Below are 20,958 nucleotides of genomic sequence, written 5' to 3' on the forward strand. Positions count from 1 at the left end.
CAGTCTGTTTGTCTGTCCCTGGGTACCCTTACACAGGCTGACCGAAGCCCGCAGCGCCTTTCCCACCCACGCCGCCGATGACCTGGCGAGGACCTCCCCCCCCCCCCCCGCCCCGCCCCGCCCCAGGGCTGTGATGGGGTCAAGGTAAATAAACTGCCCACAATTGTGACTCGGAGGCTTCTCTGGCCGGTCAGACCAGGTCACGGGAAAGTGGCTGTGCTTGCCAGGGCCGAGAGGAAGGTCCACACTCATGGCCACTCGTTTGCGTCCCGGGCAGGCTGCTAAAGGCCGCAGACCCATCAGGGCCTCTCTCAGCACTCCTCATTGGGAGGTGCGGGAACAGGGGCCTCTGGGCGCAAAAAGTACCCAGGAGGTTTCCCGAGGACAGGCAGTGAGAGCAGGGTACGCCGCACGCGCCCAAAGAGGAGCCGAGGCTGCCGGAGGCCGGGAACACCCGCGTCCGGAAATCAGTGCGGCTCTTACTGATGGCGTCACGGGCGCACTCCCTGCTGGCGTAGGCTCGCGCACGCGTTCCCCGGGGGGCGCGGCACGTGCCAGCGGCTTCTGTCGGCTGTGCTGTCTGAGCCGCCAGGGTGGCAGATCGGGAGGCGGATCGAGGTCACTGCCACCAGTCCCTGGCCCTTGTATTTCACTGCCATTGCCCTAACCTCTCCTGCAGCCCCCCAACACTAGGCGTGAGAATAGCCCAACCACCGTCGTCCACTCCCGAGTCACTGAAGCGCCACACCCGGCCACCACCGACTGCCCACGCTGGACGCTGCCCAGGGCTGCTGACATAGTAGCGCGTGAGGAAGTCCCATGTGGCTCACCCGTGTCCACTCCACACAGCCTGGGCTGGTGAGATGTCTGCCAAGTGAAGGAAGAAAGGACTTTTGACTGTGTGTTTTCCTCCCTCTGCATCTTTTTACTGCAATGCCCCATTCTCAGCCATGAGAAAGGGGATAGGGTCAGGGGATGGGACCAAGAGGGCTCCACCAGCCTCTCCACTGCTACCTCCCTCCCCATCCTGCCTGCCTGGCCAGCTTCAGACCAGCTATCTGTTGCCAGCCATGGACTCCTATAAGACAGCGTCCTTGCCGCATCCCCATGGAGGAGGAAGAGGCCTATGGTCAGAGACACTCCTCTGAGTCTCCCACTCCAGGGGCCTGTTCATTAGCAACCCAGGAAGGGGCATGGGGGGGGGGGGGGCTCCTCACAGAAGGAACCTGTGAGTACAGGCTGCACAACTGTACAGTGATGCCTCCTAGCCAGACCTTTCCTCTTCTCAGTCAGCCCTGTTTCTCAGAGGGGAAAACCCCAGCAGAGACAAAGGACTGATCTATGGAGGCCCACGCCTACACAGTCCCACCCTGCCTCAGCTAGTGAGAAGGGGCTGGAGATAAGCTGTGGGGAGGCAGCAGGTGGCATCACATCAGTCATGACTAAATCAGCAAATAAGCCCCTCAGGGATCCGTACCTTGAGAAGGGACCCCTAAAGGAAAGATGGAAGGTCTGCAAGCAGTGGCTCCTCACCTGTCTCCATCAGCACAGTCTGACCTGCTTCCTGGCCATGCATGATGGGGAGGGTGCTTTTCTAAGGAACCCAAACTCAGTGGGGAAGCTGTCACCCAGGGCTCCCAAGGGGTGATCAAGGCCAGAGGTTGAGGGATGGTGGAGGCAGCAAACAAGATGGAAGGACAGAAGGGAAGGGTGGCCAGGGAGGAAAGGATGGTCAGGGACTGTGTCCCCTGGTTTCCCAAGAGGCCTGGAAAAGGCAAAGGCTGGAGCCAAAAGCCTGGCTCCACTTACACCAAGTGAGCCAGGTCCATGCATCAGCCCTTTGTCCTGATGGGGTGTGCATCTTTCCCTCTGGTCCTCAGAACCAAGCTTAGCTCAGTCAGCTGGGGAAACCAAGACCAGCCTCTGGGCCTGGACTGCAGAGGTCCCGTGGCCACTCCAGCCAAAGGTGTCCTCCACCACTCTCGCGCTCCCTGCTGACAATTGAGCTGCCAAAGCAGATTAACCCAGGCGCTAATCCCCGCTAATGGCTTCAGAATCCCTGGCGCGGAGCAGCTAAGCCGGCCTTTCTCCTCGGCCACGGCCAGGCCCTCCCGGCGGCTTCAGCCCCGTGGCCACGCCGATACTATCTTAACCGGCCCGGCCTCGGTCCCGCGCTAATCCCCGGCGCTCGCTTTCTTCCCCATCCCGCTCAAGATCAGGCCGATTGGCGTTTGATTACGGCCGCTATCGAGGGCCTCTTTGTGCCATCGGCCCTAAATCCCCTAATTCCGTGATAAAGGAGGCATTAGCGGCGTTTGCTGCAGAGAAAGGCACCGGGATGAAAGAAAGCAATCAGGGGAATCCTGATGGCCTTGTCTGCCTGGCCTGAGAGGGAGGCAAGAAAGGGGGTCCTGGAAGGGGAGGGGTGGTAGGAGGAAAGGCTGGAGAAAGAGAGAGGGGTACTGCCTCAAGGAGCCAGACTCCTGACCTCCATTCTGAGTCTGCCTTCCCCAGCCCTGAGCTGTGCTGAGGACCCCCTCCCTGCTTCCACCCTGGCTGCCATCTCTGCTGGATGCTGAGCCACCGCATACTCCCTCCCCTCTGACACCACACCATCTTTGCACTTGCTGAAACCTAACTCCCAAGCCCACCCTGGACCTTGCTAGGCCTGTTTGTACTCCAGTCTCTGACTGTCCAAGGCCAATGATCTCTCACAGCTCATCTGCAGATCTATTCCTCCCATGGCCCCTGATACTCCTTCAACACCTCCCGACCCCCCAAAGGCCCTGCTCCCCCAACTGCCCTTCTCTTTTTGCACTGACCAGCTTTGACCAGTCCTGGAAGCAGCCGGGTCTGCTCTTCAGTGTGGAAAACAGAAGTGAGAGCATCCAGTGTCGTCTAGGATTGTTGATGGAGCATGTGCAGGGGAAGGGGACCTGAGGTCTCCAGTGTTGCAGGTGGGGTGAGCAGGAAGGGCCCCTCTGAGCCCCAGGGTGGAGCTGAGAGAGGCCAAGCTGGCTGTGTGCTCGGCTTGTTGGAGGAGCTGACCTGGAGCCTGGGCAGCAGGAGAGCAGGGAGAGGCCAATGGGGCAGATGGACAGAAGTGGCAGAGTCCAGGGGCTGAAAGACCACAGAGACCAGGGGACTAATCATCAGGATCCTCTTATCCTGAGATTTGAAGCCAGGGAGCACTATGATTGGATTTGTGTTTGTAGAGATCACTGCTGCCTCTGCGCAGGCTCACTCACTTTGAGGATTGGATGGCTCTGTGGTAGGTGAACATTTAACAAGGTGCACAAGTGGATGGTTGGGCCACTTAACCTGAATGGACAGGTGTGCATTTACCAAGGTGAACGGGTGTCTAGATGTGCATTTATCCAGGTGGGTAAGTAGAAAGGTGGACCATCTACCAAGGGTACAAGTGGATGTGTGTGCGCCTGTGGGTGGCATCCTGGAGGCAGCTGGGGCTCTGTCCAGATCCCTTTGGTGGTCAGCCCACTTGTCCGGCCATTTTGAGTATTGGCAGCTAATGGAGCACAGCTGCCTCCATCTTGGAACACTACCCTTGGTGATAGAGCCTCCCACACAGCAGCTGGGGACAGAGCTCAGCCAAAGACTGACTGGCATAGGGTATAAAAGGCTGACCCTTGCTTTGCCTCAAGGCAATTCAGATCTGTGAAGCCCCCAGTGCTTCCTTACTGGATTACAGGAAACTGACCCTAACCAAGACCACTATCTTGTTTAGCACTCTCCATTCCTTACCCTGCCCTGTCCTGCTTTCAGGGTGACCAACCATCTCAGTTTCCTGACACTAAAGAGTTTGCCAGGAGGCAAATTTCAATGCACAAACCAGAATGGTTACCCTAGGCTTCTGTTGTGTCCCCCAAAAAAGAGATGAAGTTCTAAGCCCTGGTACCCATGGAATGTGAACTTATCCGAAAGTAGGGTCTGTGAAGATGTAATTAAGATGTAAATGAAATGAGGTCATGGTGGGCCCTTGATCCAGTATGACTGACATGCTTATAAGAAGTGAGAAGAGACAGAGGCAGACACACAGAGAGGGGAAAGCCACATGAAGATACAGACACACAGGGAGAACATGGTGTAATGATAGACATAGATTGGAGCAATGCATCTGCAGGCCAAGGGGCACCAAGGATTGCCAGAAACACTAGAAGCTAAGAAAAAGCCACGGAACAGAGTCTCACCTAGAGCACAGTCCTGTTGACACCTTGATTTTGGACATTTGGCCTCTAGAACTGTGGGAGAATGTCTGTTGTTTTAAGCCACAAAGATTGTGGGACTTGGTTAAGGAAGATCTAGAAAACTAATACAGATTTCTTCACTCCTTCTAAGAGCACACCCTCAAAAATAAGTCATTTGGATAAGAATCTCTATGTCAGGCTTTGCTCCTAGGGAACTTGGCCTAAAACAGTTGGTACCAGAAGTGGGTGGTCCCAGGAAACTGACTCTAACAATGGCACTCTGAAATTGCATCACTAACCAGCTGGGTGGCAGTGAGAGACCATCACTCATGGCATGTGTAGAATTAATAGCCCTTGGCTTGAATAGCAGTGTGATGGTGAAAACTGTCATCTGGGAGAATTGGGATGGGAGACAAGTGGAAAGGGAGGCAGTAGCTGGTGCAGTTCTCCGGCACTAGAGAGGTAAGGAGGAAATGGTAACTACAAAAGCTAAGGGGCTAAGTGGCTGTCACAAAGTATTATTGACTTCTTGAGGAAAGAGCATGGCAAGTTCAAAGATATTAATCAACAGTAAGAGTCAGAGGCCACCTGGCACATATCAAGAGACTGCAGCCTGAGGAAGATGAACATGAGGCACTGCAGAGTAGGTAGCTCAACCTAGACAAGCCTCTTTGCATCGAAGTTAGGGCCCTGATGGTGAAGAAATGGAACCCTAACATGGAGTGAGGATATCTGGGTGGATGCACTTGAGCACTTTGAACTCCAGACTCCCCTGAAACCTCTGGTGAATAAAATGGCCCCACCTTACATGAGAACTCTGCACACACCTCAGAAGAGGCAGACACCTTATCAGATAATGTTTGTCTCTGGGTCTGCCCCCACCTCCCCTGTAGGCCACCACACCCCAAACTAGGATCATATCTCAGCATAGACTAACTGAAATGTTGGGACCACTGAGAGGGCACAGATGGTATGCAAGGGAGCTATAGGTTTGTCTGAGCAGAGCTGGCAAGAACCAGAAGAGGATGCCTTGATATGGATCCTGAAGGCAATGGATCAAGGGAGTAGGACATAAAAATGGATAAGGAAGAGCTGGTCAACATATGGGTACTCTCCTGTGACATAGGAGACTCTGGCAGGAACCCCAAGAAACAATTATTCCTATATGCTGCCTGGATGGCCCTTGGGAAAAGTCATGGTCTACAACAAACAAAAGAGAGATGCTAGAACAGCCATGAAAAAATGCAAAGGAAGAAGTCAGAAGACTCAGAAAAGGGGCATGTTGAATTGGGTTTATGATTAGAAAAGTTACAAGCTGCCTGTGAGCTCCCCCAGATCTTCAGGAGGGCCTGAAGTGCACAAAGGAGTGCACTTGTGAGAAGCCACTGCTGCCCTCCATGGGTGATGTGGAAGATGCCATTACAGAACTGGCTTCCTAGTAGGAAAGGAGATGACAGGACCCTAGAGTAGCAGGTGTCAGGTGCTGAATTAACTGCTAGGAGCAAAGTGGAAATTATTCTATTGATTGCCAGATAGAATAATAGTCAAGGCGGCTTAGACTACAGGATCTATAGTGATGGCTTAAAGAATAGTATTTAGCAACTTAGATAAGCTTCAAAAAATATTTAAAATGAGTGAGAAGAGTTCCACTTCTGGTAAACATGGAGCTACTAGGTTTGGACCAATCCTCCTATGGATAATAATGATAAACTCTGGACAATATATTTTTTAAAATCTGAAGACATTGGATAGTGAGCAGGCATAGTGTTGGATAGGGAGTCAACACATGGAAGAAAACATGAGTTTTCCATTAGCAGAAAGTCCCCAGTAAGAGTGACTAGAATATGACCAGAGCCTGGAAGATAATACTGTTTCTGAGAGGCATTCAATTTGAGGCTGACTTCAGAACCATAGCAGCTGAAAAGTGAGGGAAGTAATGTCGCAAAGAGAGAGCCAAAGCGGGAGAGCCCCAAACTCTGTATATAAATTCTGCCCAAATCTCTGGGTAATGCCTGAATTATGCATGTACAGAGCAGATTTCGAGTACCCCAGCTGAGGCTAAAATAATGGGACAAAGAGTTCCGCTGCCTTACACTACCAGGGTGACAAATTTTACAGTTTTCATTCAGCCAAATTAACTGTCTGCTAAAACAAGAAATCAGTGTTCTTCAGAGGAACATAACAGAAACTATAATCTTTACAATAGATCATACACAATGTCCAGGATACAATCCAAAATTATCAGACATACAAAGATACAGAAAATAATGACCCATGTGTAAGAGGAAAGCCAATCAATGAAGCCCAGCCCCAGGATGATCTAGATTTTGGAATTAGCAAACAGCTTTTTTTTTTAAATGATTTTACTGAGACAATTTTACTAAGGCACCAACTACTATAAACCACATACATTTAAAATGTATAGTTTGGTGAGTTTTGTCATATGTATACAGCCATGAAACCATCACTTCCAAAATTCCTAGTTCTCATTTTATAGGCTTTTAAGATACATATAGTATGTATTATTTTAGGGGGGAAGGGGACCAGTATCTTTCACTCAGAATGATTATGAGATTTGTCTATGTTGTGCTTATATCAATAGTTTTCTTTTCTGAGTAGTATTTCATTGTATTTAATTCTATTCATTTATCAATCTGTGGGACATTGGGTTATTTCTTGCTTGAAGCTGCTATTAACATTCAAACACAAGTCTGCATTTTCACTTCTTTTGGATAAATTGCTAGGAGTGGAATGGGTGCATCCTTAACTCCATAAGAAACTGCCGTACTATTTTCTATAGTAGTTGTTCTTTTTTTACATTCCTACCATAAGTATTATGTCATCTGCAAATAGACACAGTGTTACCTTTCCCTTTTTGATCTTCATAGCTTTTATGTCTTTTTCTTCCTTGATTGCACTGGCTAGGACTTCTAAGACAATGTTGAATAGAAGTAGTGAGTGTGGACATCCTTATTCTTATTCCTGATCTAAGGGAAAAAAATTGTCCAACATTTTATCATAAAATAGAATATTAACTGTAGTTAATTCTAGGTTATTATTAAAGTTCATAATAGTTCCTTTTTTTAAGTTTATTACTTTGAGAGAGAGAGAATGTGCACACACACACGACAGAGAGAGACAGAGAGAGCTTGGGAGAAGGGCAGAGAGAGAGAGAATGAGAGAGAGAATCCCAAGCAGGCTCTGCACTTCCAGAGCAAAGCCCAGCACAGGGCTCAGACTCACAAACCGCGAGATTATGACCTGAGCCTAAATCAAGAATCTCACACTCAACCAACTGAGCCACCAAGGCACCCCTCTTTATTTTCTTTTTAATGTCTGCAGAGTTTGCAGTAATGTCCCCCTTTTCATCTCTGATGTGGGTAATCTGTGTTCATTTTTGCTGGTTGAGTATAGTTTGTTTTGCTGATCTTTTTAAAAAAAACATGTATTGGCTTTAATTTTCTCTTGTTTGCCTATTTTATATATTATTGGATACTACTCTTTGTTATTTTCTTCTTTCTACTTTATTATTTTTTTATTTTAGAGAAAGAGAGTGTGTGCAAATAGGGGAGAGGGGCAGAGGAAAGGGGAGAGACAGTGAGAGAGAGAGAGAGAGAGAGAGAGAGAGAGAGTCTTAAGCAGGCTCCACACTCAGGAAGGAGCCCGACATGGGGCTCAATCCCATGACCCTGGTACCATGACCTGAGCCAAAATCAAGAGTCAGTCACTCAACCAACTGAGCCACCCAGGTGCCCTTCTACTTTTATTTTTTAAATCTTGTTTTACTTGTACTTAACCCAGAACTTTATGTCATTGGTTTATGTTTCCTTTTCTAAAGCATTTCTATAGCTTCTTTTATTTTTATTTATTTTTAAGTAGGTGTGGAGCCCAAGGTGGGGCTTGAACTCACGACCCTGAGATCAAGAGTCAGGTGTTCAACCGACTGAGCCCTCACTGAGCCCAACTGAGTCCCTATAGCTTCTTTTAAAGCCATAAATTTCCACTTTAACATTACTTCAGTTGCATACTACAAATTTTGATACATTGTATTTTTATCACTAAATTTGAAATAGCTCCTTTTTCTTTTGATTTCTTTTTTGACACATAAATTATTTAGAAGTATGTTGTTTAGCATCCAAATATCTAGAGGTTTTCTGCATATGTTTTTGGTTTTATCTATTTCAACTTAATTCCATTGTTGGGTAGACAACATTCTATAAAATTTCAATCTTTTCAGATTTATTGAGACTTGTTTTATGGCCCAGCATATGATCTGTCTTTATGACTGTACCACATGTACTTGGAAAGAATATGTTCTTCCATTGTTAGGTAGAATGTTCCATCAATGTCAATTAGGTCAGGAGTTTGGTGGTGGTGCTCAGATCACTAATGACCTTACTGATTTATTCTAGTTGGAACTCCAAGAATGCTTATTAATTTGTCTATTTATATCACTAATTCCATCACTTCTGGCTTAATGTTTTCTAAAAATCAGTTATTAGACACACATTTAGGATTGTAGATTTTCCTGATTAATAACCCTTTTATCATCATGAAATATCTCCTTTTATGTCTCATAATAAATAGTCTTTGTCTTGAAGTATACTTTTTCTTTTTCTTTTTTTAATGTTTATTTTTGAGAGAGAAAGACAGAGACAGAGTGTGAGCAACGGAGGGGCAGAGAAAGGAAGAAACAGAACTTGAAGCAGGCTCCAGGCTCTGAGCTGTCAGCACAGAGCCCAACGCAGGGCTCAACTCACCAACTGTGAAATCATGACCTGAGCCGAAGTCGGAAGCTTAAACGACTGAGCCACCCAGGCACCCTTTGAAGTGTACTTTTTCTGATGGAAATATAGTTGCTCCAGCTTTTTTTTTTAATGTTTTTTATTTATTTTTGAGAGAGTGCAAGCAGGGGAGGGGCATAGAGAGAGGGACAGAGGATCTGAAGCAGGCTCTGCGCTGACAGCAAACACCATGTGGGGCTTGAACTCACAAACCGTGAGCTCATGACCTGAACCAAAGTCTGATGCTCAACCGACTGAGTCACCCAGGCGCCCCTGGTTGCTCCAGTTTTCTTAAGATTAGTGTTTCTGTGGTATGTCTTTTTTCCCATGATTTTACTTTTAGTCCATCAGTGTCTACACTTGAAGTGCATCTCTTGTAGGCAGCATGCACTTAAATCTTAATTGTTTTTTTTTTTAAGAATTCAGTCTGAGTCTGACAATGTCTTCCTTTTCGTTGGAATGTTTGTTTTGTTTAAATTTAATGTAATTGTTACTGTAGCTGAATCTAAGTCTGTTTGCTGTTTTGCTATTTGCTGTTTTCTGTCCCCCCCCCCCTTGTTTTTTAGTACTGTATTCCTCCTTTCCTGCCTTCTCTCTTCTTAACTCATGTTTGCACATTTTCGAAGTCCATTTTTTATTAGCTTTTCAGCTATACTATACCACTTTGCCCTCTTTACTGGTACCTATAGGACTTCCAATATGTCATCTTAACTTTTCGCAGTCTAATTGCAGTTAATATTGTACTATGTCATGTAAAATGTCATTGAGATTGCATGGTTCTATTTGCTGCCACACCCTCTGTTTTTTGAGATATCATTATATTTATAAACATGAAAGTTGAAAGGTTAAAAATTATAATATTTGTTTTATAGACATTATTTTTTTAAGTGTTTATTTATTTTTAGAGACAGAGAAAGAGTGCAAGCTAGGGAGGAGCAGAGAGAAAGGGGGACAGAGGATCTGAGGCAGGCTCCGTGCTGTCAGCTCAGAGCCCAATGTGGGGCTCAAACCCACAAATGAGATCATGACCTGAACTGAAATCAGATGCCCATCTGAGCCACCCAGGCGCCCCAGTCATCATTTTAAAATAAGAAGAAAAAAGATAGTCTTTTATACTTACCCACATATTTAGTATTTCTGATGTTCTCCTTTTCTTCATGGAGATCTGAGTTTCCATCTCCTATCATTTCCCTTCAGCCTGAAGAATTTCCTTTATACTTCTTGCTGTGCAGGTGTGCAAGTAACAAATAACCTTAGTTTTTGTTTAAAAATATCTTTATTTCACTCCACTCTTGAAGGATATTTTTTGCTGGAAATAGAATTCTGGATGTATGAGTCTATTCTCCATACTCAGCACATTAAAGAGGCTATTCCATTTTTGTCTTTTGTCTTTCGATCATTTCTGATGAAAAGTCAGCTAACATTCATATCCTTCACCTGTATATAATGTGCCATGTTTCTCCTGCTATTTTTAATGTTTATTCTTCATTTTCAGCTTTCAGTTTGACCATGATGCTCCTAACCGTGCTTTCTTTGTTTTTACCTTGTTTGGGGGATGCTGACCTTGGTGAATCTGTAAATGTATGTCTTCCATTCAGTTTTTAAAAAGCAAAACCATTATTTCTTCAAATATTTTTCTCCTCCCTGGGGTAGGAAGAATAATGGTCCCCTCAAAGATGTCTACAACCTAATCCCCAGAAACTGTGAATGTAGTTTTTTCACATGGCAAAGAAAGACTTTGCAAATGTGATTAAGTTTAGGACCTTGAGGTAAGGAGAGTATCCTGGAGTATTCGGGAGAATCCAGTATAATTACAAGGACCCTTAAAAGTGGAAGAGGGGGCAGAGGAAGTCAGAGTGATGCAATTGTCAGAAGGAAGTGAACCACTATCCCCTTCTTGGAAGATGAGGGAATGAGACAGGGGCCAACGCAGCCTCTAAAAGCTGGAAAAGGCAAGGGAATGGATTTTCTTTCAGAAAGGAATGCAGCTGACCCCTGGCCCAGTGGGGCCTGTGTACCCTTCTAACCTACAGAAATGTAAGATAATGTATTTGTACTATTTTAAAGCACCAAGCTTGTGAAAAATTGTTACAACAGTGATAGGAAACTAATACATGCTTCCATTATCCCTCTGCTTTTTCTGGGATTCCAGGAACAAGTACGATAGGTCCTATGACCTACTGCAGGGTTTCTCAGATCCCTAAGATTCTGTTCATTTGTTCAATCAATCAGTTTTCTCTCCACTGTCCAGGTTGGGTAGTTTATATTGCTCTATCTTGAGTCCACTGACTTTTCTGTCACCTTCCTTCTGCTGTTAAGCCCATCTAGTACATTTTTTTATTTCTAACATTGTATTTTTCAATTAAGGAATTTCCACTTGGCTCTTTCTTCAAGTTTCTTTTTCTTTGCTGAGATTCCCATCTTATCATTTATTATGAGCATATTTTCTTTTATATCCTTAAACATAGTTATAATGGTTGCTTTAAAATTGTTGCTGCATCTGGGGCACCCGGGTGCCTCAGTCTGTTAAGGATTCAACTCTTGATTTGGGTTCAGATCATTATCTCACAGTTTGTAGGGTTGAGCCCCTGAGCTGACAGTGCAGAGCCTGCTTGTGATTCTCTCTCTCCCTCTCTCTCTCTGCCCCTCCCTGACTCTCTCTTTCTCTCTCTCTCTTTCTTTCTCTCTCTCTCTCAAAATAAATAAACATTTAAGATAAAATAAAATCCTTGCTACATATATGAAAATCCTGCCTCTAACATCACACTTAAGGCTTAAAGACTGAGCTGTTTCCTTCCAAGGTTGGGAACAAGGCAAGGAAGTTTGATGTCACTATTTTTATTCAACATTGTACTGAAGGTCTAGACAATTCTATAAGGCAAGAAAAAGATATATTGTAATCGAAGTTATAATATTGTAAAAGAAAAAGTGAAACTAGACAGATGGTATTTCAGATGTTATAATCGTTCATATAGAAAACCTCCAAGTATCTACAAAAACAAATTACAGAGGTCTATAAGTTAGTAAATGAAATCAGCAAGGCTGAATTATGTACCCCCCCCAAAAAAAATATATGTTGAAGTCCTAATACCCAATACCTCAAAATGTGACCTTATGGAAATAAGGTCATTGCAGGTGTAATTAGTTAAGATGAGGTCTTTTTTTTTAATTTTTTTAACTTTTATTTATTTTTGAGACAGAGAGAGACAGAGCATGAACAGAGGAGGGTCAGAGAGAGGGATACACAGAATCTGAAATATGCTCCAGGCTCTGAGCTGTCAGCACAGAGCCCGGCACGGGGCTCGAACTCACGGACCGTGAGATCATGACCTGAGCCGAAGTCGGATGCTTAACCGAGTGAGCCACCCAGGTGCCCCAAGATGAGGTCTTAACAGAGTAGGGTGGACCTCTAATCCAACATGACTGATGTCTTCATAAGAATACATCAGTGTGGGATGCCTTGGTGACTCAGTCAGTTAAGTGTCTGACTCTTGGTTTCAGGTTGGGTCATGGTCTCACAGTTCATGGGTTAGAGTCCTGTATCAGTCCTGCTAACAGTGTGGAGCCTGCCTGGGATGCCCCTCCCCTTCTCTCTCTCTCTCTCTCTCTGTCTCTCTCTCTCTCTCAAAAAATCAATAAACTTAAAGAAAATTTTAAAAAAGAATACATCAATGTGAAGACCGACACACAGGAAGAATGCAATGTGGCAACAAAAGCAAAAATTGGACTTACACAGCTTCAAGCCAAGGACTGCCAAATATTGCCAGCAAACCCCAGGAGGTTTGAAGAGTAAGGAAAGATTTCTCTTCAGGCTTCAGAGAGAGCATGGCCCCGTTAACACCTTTTTTCCAGACTTCCAGCCCCCAGAAGGAGGAGACAATAAATTTCTGTTGTTTTACATAGCCTAGTTTGTGGTACTTTGTTATAGCTGCTCTAGCAAACTAATGCAGTCATGATGTAAGGTTAATATACAAACATTAACTATATCTCTATGTAATAGTAACAAATAATTGAAAATGAAAAACAATTTCATTTACAATAACATCAAGAAACATAAAATACTTAGAAATAAATAGAACAACAAACCTCCAAGACATCACATTGCAACCTACAAATATTGCTGCATGAAATTAACAAAGACATAGGGGCTCCTGGGTGGCTCAGTTGGTTGTGTCTGACTCTTCATTTTGGTTCAGGTCATGATCTCGCGGTTTCCGGTTTTGTGGGTTTGAGCTTGGGATTCTCTTTGTCTCCCTCTCCACCCCCCCCCCAACTCGCTCTCTTTCTCTCTCTCTCTCAAAATAAACAATAATAATAAAATAAACACCTTAAAAGAAATTAAATAAGACATAAATAAATGGAGAGCAAGATACCAAGTTCACAGATTTGGAAAGTCAATATTTTTAAGATGTCCATTCTCCCAAAATGGATTTATAGATTCAGTCTAATTCTAAACACAATCCCAATAAGCATTTTCTGAAGAAAGTAACAAGACAACTCTAATATTTTCTGGCATACAAAGAACCTGAAATATCCAAAGCAATTTTGAAAACGAATAAAAAGTTGGAGAATCTATGCTTTTCTCAAAACCTTCTGTGAAGCTACAGTAATCAACTGTGCTACTGGCATAAGGATCAATAAGTAGATCTATAGAACAGAACAGAGAACCTAGAAACAGACCCACAGTTACATGGCCATTGACTCCTTAACAAGGTGCCAATGAAATGCAATAAGGAAGGGACAATTGTTTCAGTAAATGCTGCTGTAACAACTAGTTATCTATATGGGAAGAATTTAACTTCAACTCCTTCCTCAGACCATACACGAAAAGTAATTTGAGAACCATTGTAGATCTAAACCTAAAATGTAAAATTATAGGGGCACCTGGGTGGCTCAGTTGGTTAAGCGTCTGACTTCAGCTCAGGTCATGATTTCACAGTTTGTGGGTTCGAGCTCGGCATCGGGCTCTGTGCTGACAACTCAGAACCTGGAGCCTGCTTCAGATTCTGCATCTCCCTCTCTCTGCCCCTCCCGGCTCGCACTCTGTCTCTGTCTGTCTCTCAAAAACAAATAAACATTTTAAAAAAAATTAAAAAATTGTAAAATTATAACATTTTTAGAAAGCAGGAAATTATCTTCACAACAAAGGAGTACTAGCCAGTGATAAGAAGAAAACATTTCTGATTCACACACATAGTGTAAGCCCTGACAGTTGGGTTTCTTTTTTGTAATGTGAGTGCCTGATTTAAGCTTTGATGGCTGAGGCATCCTCTTCAGAGATGGCTATCTCCAATAAACATACTGCCAGCCACACAACTAGATAAAGAGCCAGGCTACCTCCCTCCACTGCGGCTCCTTTGTTTTAGAAATCTTGGTTGATTTTGATAAATGACCATTTGGGCCATTTGGGGGGGGGGTGTTTGTTTGTTTTTTTAAACTCTTGCATGTTTTACATTCCTGCTCTTATGTTTTAAATTCACCAATAAATGGGTGCCTGGGTGGCTCAATCGGTTGGGCAGCCCACTTTGGCTCAGGTAATGATCTCACTGTTTGTGAGTTTGAGCCCCTTGTGGGCCTCTGTGCTGACAGCTCAGAGCCTGGAGCCCACTTCGGATTCTGTGTCTCCCTCTCTCCCTGCCCCTCTCCCACTCATGCTCTGTCTGCCTCAGAAGTAAGTAAATAAACATTAACAAAATTTTTTTTAAATAAATTCACCAGAACCCCAGGTCCGTGTGCATTCCCTCTCTCTCTGTGACCTTGCTGTGTGGCCCCAGGTGTGCTGTGTAAGTTCCAGGTCCTGTAAGCAATACATTTTTATTTTTCCAAATTTTCCTGATGTTTATTGCTGAAAAGCATCTTACAATCATAAGAACCATAAAGGCTGTCCATCCACAACACGGTTATTGATAGGCTAAGACTGGCACAAAACAACACAACAAGATGGATGACTGTTAAAAATATTACACTGAACTCACAATAAGCAGCCTGAGGTGATCTCTGAAAATGGTCCGCTATTCACTTGACCCAGAAAACTACAAAATCATGCAAATCAAGATGTTCAAATCTTCATGTTCACTTTAAGAACATAGGGGCGCCTGGGTGGCTCAGTCGGTTAAGCGTCTGACTTTGGCTCAGGTCATGATCTCATCTCACATTTCGTGGGTTCGAGACCCACATCGGACTCTGCTCTGAAAGGTCAGAGCCTGCAGCCTGCTTCAGATTCTGCGGTCCATCGCTCTCTGCCCCTCTCCCACCCATGCTCTGTCTCTCTCTCTCTCTCAGAAATAAATGAACATTAAAAAAAAAATTTAAGGGGCGCCTGGGTGGCGCAGTCGGTTAAGCGTCCGACTTCAGCCAGGTCATGATCTCGCGGTCCGTGAGTTCGAGCCCCGCGTCAGGCTCTGGGCTGATGGCTCAGAGCCTGGAGCCTGTTTCTGATTCTGTGTCTCCCTCTCTCTCTGCCCCTCCCCAGTTCATGCTCTGTCTCTCTCTGTCCCAAAAATAAATAAACGTTGAAAAAAAAAATTAAAAAAAAAAAATTTAAGAACGCACATGAAGGGCACCTGGCTGGCTCAGTCGGTGAAGTATGCAATTCTTTTTTTTTTTTTTTTAGAAAAAAAAATTTTAAGTTATTCATTTGAGAGAGAGAGAGTGAGCACGGGTGCACATACACACGAGCAGGGGAGAGGCAGAGAGAGGGAGAGAGAGAATCCCATGCAGGGCAGAACCTAACGCGGGTCTCAATCTCACACTCTGTGAGATCATGACCTGAACCAAAATGAAGATTTGGGTGCTTAACTGACTGAGCCACCCAGGTGCCCCTGCAACTCTTGATCTCAGGGCTGTAGGTTCAAGTCCCAGGTTGTATGTAGAGATTAGTTAAAAATAAAGTCTTTAAAAAAAGAAAGAAAGAAAGAACACACGCGAAACTGCCCAGGCCATCAAGGGTATGCATATCTGAAAAGCCACCAAGTATCTGAAGACTGTCACTTTATAGAAGCAATGTGTGCCATTCTGTTACTACAATGGTGGAGTTGGTAGGTATGCCCAGGCCAAAGAGTGGGGCTGGACACAGAATCAGAGGCTCAAACAGAGCGCTCAATTTTTACTACACATGCTTAAAAATGCTAAGAGTAATGCTGAACTTAAGGGTTTGGATGTAGATTCTCTGGTCATTGAGCAGCACATTCAGGTGAACAAAACCCCAAGATACAGCACAGAACTTACAGAGGTCATGTTTGGACTGACCCATATATGAGCTCTTCCTGCCACACTGAGCCGATCTTTATTGAAAAGGAGCAGATTGTTCCTAAACCAGAAGAGGAGGTTGCATGGAAGAAAAAGATATCCCAGAAAAAACTGAAGAAACAAAACTTGTGGCCCGGGAGTAAATTCTGGATAAAATAAATGCAAATAAAAGTTTAAAAATATGTATTATACTAACCAAATGGCCCCTTATACAAGAATAGATCGTACTGTAGGAGTCCATTTCAATGAGCCTTCAGAGAAGGCAAAATTAATCTATGTTGAAAAACAGAGCAGTGGTTTCCTCTTGAGGGTGGGGAGGGGATGGTGACTATCTGAGAAGGAGCATAAAGCAAGTTTTTGGAGTTATGGAAATGTTCTATCTCTTGGTAGGGGTTTGCATAGTGCAGGGGTATACATTTGTCAAAACTCACAAAGTGGTACATTCAAGATCTGTATAATTCTCTATATATAAATGTTACCTTAAGTTTGCAATCAAATGTTGATTGCAAAATGTTGATCTAGTTAATGATATGCATGTTGAAGATTTTAGGTATGAAGTGTATTGATGTCTATAACTTACTTTGGAATGCGTAAAACATCAGGTGGAATAACCGATGCATGCATACATAGGTGACAAAGCAAAAACTTAATCCAAGGGGTGCCTGGGTGGCTCAGTTGGTTAAGCGTCTGACTTTAGCTCAGGTCATGACCTCACACTCCGTGAGTTCGAGCCCCACGTCGGGCTCTGTGTTGACAGCTCAGAGCCTGGAGCCCGCTTCAGATTCTGTGTGTCTCCCCCTCTCTCTGCCCCTCCCCTGCTCATGCTCAGTCTCTCTCTGTCTCAAAAATAAATAAATAAAACATTAAAAAAATTTAAAAAAAAAACCTTAATCCAAGAATCTAGGTAGTGAGGATATGGAGGTTCCCTGTACAAACCTTTCAAATTTTCTGGATGTTTGAAATTTTTCATAATGAAATATTGGGAAAAATAATATAAGTAAACTCAACAAAAACAAAATAACCCAATTTAAAAAATGAGCCAAGAACTTGAATAGATATTTCTTCCAAGGAGACATACAACCGGCCAAGAAGCACATGAAAAGACACTCATCGTTAATCATTAGGGAAATGCAATTCAGAACCACAAGATACCACTTTATATCCATTACAGTGACTATAAATTTTAAAACTGGAAAATAACAAATGTTGGCAAACATGCGGATAGATTGAAACCCGTGCGCTTTGCTAGTGGCAATGTAAGACAGCGCTGCTACCATGAAAAGACAATTCGGTGGTTTCTCAAACAGCTAAACCGAGAATTACTGTGATTCAGCAATTCCACTTCTAGGTATGTATCCCAAAGAACTGAAGACGGGGACTCAAGCAGATACTTGTACACCCACATTCACAGCAGCATTATTCACAATAGTCAGAAGGTGGAAGCAACCCAAATATCCACCTACAGATTTTAAAATGTGGCATATGCATTCAGTGGAACTCAGCCATAACCCTTAGTTGGCAGGCCCTGGGAGTAGGAGGAAATGTGGAGTTATTGTTTAATGAGTATAGGGCTTCTGTTTGGGATGATGGTAAGTGCCAGAAATGAGAGTGACTATAGTTACACAACATTGTGAATATACTTAATGCCACAGAATTGTGCACTTAAAAATCATTACAGGGGCTCCTGGGTGGCTCAGTCGGTTAAGCGGCCGACTTCGGCTCAGGTCATGATCTCGCGGTCCGTGAGTTCAAGCCCCACGTCAGGCTCTGTGCTGATAGCTCAGAGCCTGGAGCCTGTTTCAGATTCTGTGTCTCCCTCTCTCTGACCCTCCCCTGTTCATGCTCTGTCTCTCCCTGTCTCAAAAATAAATAAAACTTTAAAAAATTTTTTAAAAATCATTACAATGGTAAGCTCTAGGCTGTGTACATTTTACCACATTAGAAAAAATAATAATAATAGAAGAGCATGGGGCGCCTGGGTGGCTCAGTTGGTTGATCGTCAGACTCTTGATTTTGGCTCAGGTCATGATCTCAGGGTCGTGGGATCATGCTTAACATTCTCTATCTCTCTCCCTCTGCCCTTCCCCTGCTTGGTCTCTCTCTCCTCCCTTCAAACAAATAAATACATAAATACATACATACAAACATACATAAATAATAGAAGAGCAAAAGGCTGAGATCACTGGACCCAGGGAATGTCATAATCCTTTGCCCAACTTCCAGCCAGTTCTCAGGCTCAGACCTCATCTACTGAAGTCTCCTTCACATGGGTAAGGATCCAGAAACACCATGAAAAGTGTATCTATAGGAGTGATGTCTTAATCCTTCTGTGAAAGGATCTAGGTCCATTTACTCAGGTGGTTGCATACTGGAGAAAGGGAAAACCTAGATCATTAAAAGTTTTTTTAAATGTTTATTTATTTTTAGGAGGGGAGGAGGGTCAGAGAGAGAATTCCAAGCAGGCTCCATGCTGTCAGCACAGAGCCCAATGTAGGGCTCAATCCCATGACTCTGAGATCATGACCTGAGTCAAAATCAGGAGATGGACACTCAACTGATTGAGCCACTCAGGCACCTTGGAAAACCCAGATCATTTTACAGCAGGCTCCACATTAATACTGGTACCAGGGACCCAAGATACCATCATGGCCTCCCTGCTAGAATCGGGTGGAGGATAAGGTAACAAATGGAGAACTGGTTACTTTTCCAGGTTTTTTTTTTTTAAGTTTATTTACTGAACTCTCAAGATCCTGAGAACAAGAGTCACATGTCTTCTGACTGAGCCAACCAGGTGCCCCATCCAGTTTTTGAATATATATTTGCAACACACATATTTCGCACTTGGCAGAACTTCCACAGTGGTTCTGATCTTTAGAGTCAGATCTCTGTTGTAAGTGAAAGCTCCTGAACTACCTCCCCACAAAAATTAAAGAACCTAATGCTGCATCTTAAGAACAGCAGAGGTTAATGTCATGGCTAAAGACCTAAAGGATGCAGGGTGCTAATGTCTAGTAAAACCCGATTTAATTCATTAGTCTGACCCTTGCAAGAACTGGATGGATCATATAGCACTCCTTCATGATAAAACACTCAAAAACAACTTGCAATAAAAGTGAACTTGCTCAGGGTGCCTAGGTGGTTCCGTTAGTTAAGCGTCCGACTTGAAGTCGGTGACTCAGGTCATGATCCCATGGTTTGTGAGTTCAAGCCCCACACTGGGCTCTCTGCTGTCAGCACAGACCCTGATTTAGATCCTCTGTCTCCCTCTCTCTCTCTGCCCATCCCCTGCTCATTATCTCTCTCTCTTTCTCTCCCCCTCTCTCCCTCTTTCTCAAATAAGTAACTAAATTTAGAAAATGAATTTTCTCAATCTGATAAGGAGTGTCTGAAAAATCCACAGCTAGCATACTTAATGATGGAGACAGAATCCTTTCTCTCTAAGATTAAGGGCAACATGAGAATGCCCAAGTTCACCACTTCTGTTCGACATTGTATTGGAAGTTTTAGTCAGAGCCATTAGGCAAGAAAATGAAGTACAATACATGAATATTGTATAAGAAGAAGTAAAAATGCTGTTCACAAATGACATGATCTTGTAGATAGAAAATCCAAAAGAATCCCCCCAAAACTATTCGAATTAATAAATGAGTCCAGTGGGTTGCAAGATACAAGATCAACGTACAAAAATCAATTGTGTTTTTATACACTTGCAGTGCACAATGGGAAAATAGAATTAAGACAACTATTCCATTTACAATAACGTCAAAAAGAATAAAATACTTAGGAATATTAGCGAAGAAGTGAAAATGAGATACTCTAAATATTATAAAGCAGTACTAAAATAATTTAAAGATCTAAATAAATCAAAACATCCCACGTTCACGGATCGGAAGGATTAATGTTGGTAAGTTGGCGACACTCTGCAAATTGGTCTAGGCTCAGTTGGTTGAGCCACCTACTTCGGCTCAGGTCATGCTCTCATGGCTCGTGAGTTCAAGCCCCACATTGGGCTCTGTGCTGACAGCTCGGAGCCTGGAGCCTGCTTCGGATTCTGTGTCTCCCCCTCTCTCTGCCCCTCCCCCATTTGCGCTCTGTCTCTCTGTCTTTCAAAAATAAATAAATATTAAAAAATTCTACCTGGTCCGTTTGCAGAAACTCATAGAGGTGGTTCTAAAATTCACACTGAAATTCATGGGAACCAGAATAACTAAAACAACATTGAAAAATAACAAAGTTAGAGAGCTCAACTTCCTGATCTCAAAATTGACTGTAAAGCTACAGTTATCAAGACAGTATGGTTTTGCCATAAGGATAGACATATAGATCAGTGGAGCAGAATTCAGAATCCAGGAATAAATCCTCACACTTATGGTCAATTAAATTTCAACCAGGGGGCAAAAACAATGCAATGGGCAAAAGAATAATCTTTTCAACAAATGATGCTGAGACAACTAGGTATCTATATGCAAAAGAATGAAGTTGACCTTTACCTCACATCATATATAAAAATTCACTCAAGGGGTGCCTACCTGGCTCCGTCAGTAGAGCATGTGACTCTTAATCTAGGGGTCATGAGTTCAAGCTCCATGTTGGGAGTAGAGATTACTTAAAAAATAAAATCATAAAAAAATTCACTCAACACCAATTAGTGTAAGAACTAAAACTGTAAAATGTATATAAAACCGCAAACCGTTGGGGTAAATCTTCATGCCCTAGGATTT

At 43.7% G+C, this 20,958-nt stretch overlaps 1 pseudogene; it reads left to right on the forward strand.

The window, feature by feature from the left end:
- The first annotated feature begins 14,992 nt into the window (after window positions 1-14,992).
- On the forward strand, window positions 14,993-16,410 carry LOC125149362 (60S ribosomal protein L17-like; annotated as a pseudogene).
- The last annotated feature ends 4,548 nt before the right edge of the window (window positions 16,411-20,958 follow it).

Source organism: Prionailurus viverrinus, chromosome D3 (genome assembly GCF_022837055.1).
Source record: "Prionailurus viverrinus isolate Anna chromosome D3, UM_Priviv_1.0, whole genome shotgun sequence".
Classification (NCBI taxonomy): domain Eukaryota; kingdom Metazoa; phylum Chordata; class Mammalia; order Carnivora; family Felidae; genus Prionailurus; species Prionailurus viverrinus.